The sequence below is a fragment of the Caloenas nicobarica genome, chromosome 2 (genome assembly GCF_036013445.1).
Source record: "Caloenas nicobarica isolate bCalNic1 chromosome 2, bCalNic1.hap1, whole genome shotgun sequence".
Taxonomy (NCBI): Eukaryota; Metazoa; Chordata; class Aves; order Columbiformes; family Columbidae; genus Caloenas; species Caloenas nicobarica.
In genome coordinates this window covers 102,516,606-102,521,226 of record NC_088246.1, presented here as the reverse complement: position 1 = coordinate 102,521,226, position 4,621 = coordinate 102,516,606, and the positions used below count along the sequence as shown (strand labels likewise).

General features: G+C 44.2%; 1 non-coding gene across 1 annotated transcript; it reads right to left on the bottom strand.

The window, feature by feature from the left end:
- Nucleotides 1-2,836: 2,836 nt before the first annotated feature.
- On the bottom strand, nt 2,837-2,907 carry TRNAG-CCC (transfer RNA glycine (anticodon CCC)). The gene has a single exon. It is a non-coding gene; the product is annotated as a tRNA-Gly (tRNA).
- Between the last annotated feature and the right edge of the window lie 1,714 nt (nt 2,908-4,621).

Below are 4,621 nucleotides of genomic sequence, written 5' to 3'. Positions count from 1 at the left end.
TGCCTACTCTACTAAATACTAGCCTGTGACATAACTCAATTTGGGATGTTTTTGGGTTTTTTACCAGTTTCTCCCCATTCTCTCCCCACTTCACACTGGATGTTTTCCAGGCTGGCATTACAATGGACTCATGGGCCTTTTTTTTTGTAGGGCAACGCAAGCAAAAAAAGAGAAAATGTTACCTGGTCAAAACTCTGCCCGCTGGGGTGTGTGGCAGGAGAAAAACTGCAGCCCCCTCCCCACAGCCAAGCAAGATATATGGGATCTTGGGTGGCCTTTGGGACAGGGCGACCAAATGCATGTCGTGTGAGTTGTATAATGCTTGGCACCCTGCCTTGGGTTTATCTTTACTGCTAATACCGGCCATCAATCTTGTTCCTCCTGAGGCTGACTGCTCCTATAGGAAACTGCTTTCCTTCTGCCCACTCACTGTATCTCACGCATAAAAGACAATTTTATACTCCTGGCACATCTAAGAGTATCAGCCTGTTGGCTCTGCAGAAATAACCCCATGTCCTGAAGAAGTCTCCCATGCTCAAGTGAGACAATGAAGGAATGATGCTACAGAGTCTTCAGGTAATCTGGAGGTGAGTTTATAATAATTGGCAAGTGAAATACACCGCTCTAACAACCATTAAAAAAAAAAAAAGTCTGGGACAAGATCTATGCACCATTTCACTGTAATTAAGATCCCATTCTGTTAAAAACCCCAATATGTTTCTTTGCTTTGTCATGCCAGCTAAAATGAGATACAACCCAGCAGTTCTGAGAAAGGTAGTTTATTAGTTACGTAATGTATTTTCTATAATATGAAACTCATTTTTGTGATATCCCAGGGTTACATCATACTTGATGAGAAGACTTTAAATTTTTGTTACTATGACAATCCACAGAAAACAAAATCTGTGTTCCATGCTTGTCCTTTTGGCACTTGATTAGGATAAATTTTGTTTGATATTTATAATACTGCATTTATACTACTTGCTCCATTTTTAACTATGTTGGACTAGAATAGTGTAATGTGAGAACCTTGACAAAAAGTGAAAAAAATTTTCCATCACTTTTTATGCTGAGTACTGATTTTGCAGAGCATAGTTTCCATAAAACTATGGAGACAATCTGTCATCTGTCAGTAAGTGTTATCCAAGTTATGTCGTTTCCCTAGGAAACATGAAATACAATTTAAATAGGTGTGGCAGTGTAAATTGTTTATTGACTTGTTACCTTTGAATCTCATGATTCTACGTACTAGTATTAGTATTTTGTACAGTTACTACTATTTTAGCACCATTGCTATTTACAGGGAGGAGGGGGGTTTATTGCTTCAGGCTGTGCCAAAATCTTTTCGTGTCTTTGTGAAGCAAAGTTATTTCTCACTGTGCTTCTGTTTCTCAGTGCAAGACGTTCAGTCTACAAGATCATTTCAATACAACCTTTGTCCTGTTCGTAGGAGGATAGTGCATAGCACAAGTATGCATAAAAATATGCCTGCTCCTAGAAAGCCTTCTATGTTCTAAAAATGCTGAGATGCACATTTAGTGCAGTAGTAGAGAAACGTGTGTGGCCTTCCTTTAATTCATTTTTGTGTAACTGGAAAAGGATACTGGAACCGGCAAGCCAATTCATTAAAATTTACTGAATAGCCAGGAGTAGCCCAGAAGCAGCAAAATCTAAGACGTGACACTCTTTGATGTCTGCTACCCTACAAAAGCAGTTGTAGTTGACAAGGATGGTCCAGCTGATGGAGCTTGAGCTGCTCCTACAGGACATTTCCCAACAGGCATCCTCACTGTCCTTAGAGGTTCTCATGCAGCTGAGACAGGTCATGCTCTGGGAATGCTGCAAGGTCTTCTCCTGCCAAATATTGAAGGCAGTGTTCTGTCAACAACTCCTACTCTTAGTTTACTTGATTGAAAAAAAAAAAAGAAAAAAAAAGTCAAGGAAAATTGGGAGGAATGGATTTTTTTTCTGGTGGCTAGTGACTTGAACAACGTTTACTGGGGAATATGGCTAACTACACGTGACAAATACTTGGCACATACTCTCTGACTTCATGCATATGTGTTTAGATAACTAAGCCTTAAGCTTTGCTCGAAAGAGCATCATGATACGGTCAAATGTGGGCATGAACAGCAATGGGATCCTGTAAACTCCAGGAAGATTGAATTACCTTTCATTGCAGAACTAAAATTTAATTTCCTATTTATTATCATACGCAAATATTCCATTTCTGTTTTAATTTCCAGAACTTCAAATTTACCAAATTCTCTAGTCTGTCAAATTCAGGACTGCTAGGTAAGCAATGAAAACTAGCTTGTTCTACATAAATGGAACAGAGGAATGCTTCAAGCACAAATAGAGGAAAAAGTACTCCAGCAAATTTTCTGAAGGATCACAGAATCGCACAGAATCACAGAATGGTTGGGGTTGGGAGGGACCTCTGGAGATCATCTAGTCCAACCCACCTGCTAAAGCAGGTTTTCCCAGCTCAGGTTGCGCAGGAATGTGTCCAGAAAAGGAGACTCCACAAGCTCTCTGGGCAGCCTGTTCCAGTGCTCTGGCACCCTCAGAGAAGTTTCTCCTCATATTCAGATGGGACTTCATGTGTTTCAGTTTGTGCCCGTTGCCCCTTATTCTGTCACTGGTCATTACTGAAAAGTAGACTCATTACACCCACCCTTAAAATACTAATAAGCACTGATATAAGATCCCCTCTCAATCTTCTCCAGAACCAGCTCTCTCAGCCTTTCCTTATAAGAAGGATGCTCTGGTCCCCTATGGGACACAAGATTTTTTGGCGGAGCAGTTAAGTGATGTGATTATTTTGAAACTGCACTGCACCAGCCGGGAATCGAACCCGGGTTGCAAGAATGGGAATCTTGCATGATACCACTACACCACTGGTGCACTGAGCCAGCTGCAAAAACTCTTTGGTTCTGTTTAAACCAGAATATTGTTGTGCAGCTTTTGCATATGGCTAAAAGCTGTGTGCGTGTCAATCACTCCCAGCCATCTCTCTGCTGCCTTGATTTCCGCTGGAGGGAAGGCTGGATGTGTAGGCTGGGGATGGATGGACCTTGGGAACCCTGAGGGAGACTGTGGAGCTGGAGCATGTGCAGTGATCAGGTCTGATGTGCCTTTTGACACTTCTGAGGCAACTGTGGAGAAAAAGAGCAGGAGGGGAGAGGAGAGGAGAGGAGAGGAGAGGAGAGGAGAGGAGAGGAGAGGAGAGGAGAGGAGAGGAGGGGAGGGGAGGGGAGGGGAGGGGAGGGGAGGGGAGGGGAGGGGAGGGGAGGGGAGAGGGGAGGGGAGGGGAGGGGAGGGGAGGGGAGGGGAGGGGAGGGGAGGGGAGGAGAGGGGAGGGGAGAGGGGAGGGGAGGGGAGGGGAGGGGAGGGGAGGGGAGGGGAGGAGAGGGGAGAGGGGAGGGGAGGGGAGGGGAGGGGAGGGGAGGGGAGGGGAGGGGAGGGGAGGGGAGGGGAGGGGAGGGGAGGGGAGGGGAGGGGAGGGGAGAGGGGAGGGGAGGGGAGGGGAGGGGAGGGGAGGGGAGGGGAGGGGAGGGGAGGGGAGGGGAGGGGAGGGGAGGGGAGGGGAGGAGAGGGGAGAGGGGAGGGGAGGGGAGGGGAGGGGAGGGGAGGGGAGGGGAGGGGAGGAGAGGGGAGAGGGGAGGGGAGGGGAGGGGAGGGGAGGGGAGGGGAGGGGAGGAAGCTTCTGATTTCTAAGATTCATTTCATGGGGATAAATCAAAATTTGCCTGAGGTGGGTTCCTCCGGTTTTATTATTGTCATAATTCCAAATGAAATGGTAACTATGACTATTTTACAGTGATCATCAAGAGAAATCTGACCATCTCTTACTGACAGTACATTTATTAATGTATTTCATGAAACAATTGCAGACATTGCTCTCCTCAAAATCAAGCTGAGTCACACTGAATTTAATACAATTGCAAAGGCAATTAAAAGTGTAAGTTGTGTTAATATTAACTGATGTTCTATACCCTGATTCAGCAAGGTATTTAAACCTAATTCTAACTAAAAGTGGTTGCCTTGCTCTATTGCACACCCACAGATTTAAATTAAATGTGGTTTAAATGTTATCCTGAAATGAAGCCACTGAACTGTATCTACACACTTGAAAATGTAGCCATTTTGTGCAAATAATAGCGAATTGTTCTGAAGAGACAGAAGTTGTGTTGCATTGTTATCAGAAGTTGTGTTACATTGTTATATCTGCTGGTTTTGAAATATCTTATTTAGAAGAGGTATGCAACATCTGATGCAGAGAAAAAATCCTCCTATGGCAATATGCAGCAGTTCTCCACTTCAAATTTGTATATTCATATCACCCTTTATATGTGCATGCACTGCATCTTTCTTCTCATTGATGAAGTTTGACAATTTGTGACAGGACAGAAAGGGAATTCATTACGTTAGTAACAGAAAACCCATTTCTCATTTTTCTAGTGCCAAGCAGCTGCAATGAAATTGCCTAAACCACTATATCACAATTCCTCACCATTGTGGTTTTTCAGGTTTTCCTCAAGGGTCTTCAATTTCCGTCTGTTCGCAGCTTGGCACCTGGTGATTTTCAGAATCAGGAAATATAAAGAAGCTATATATT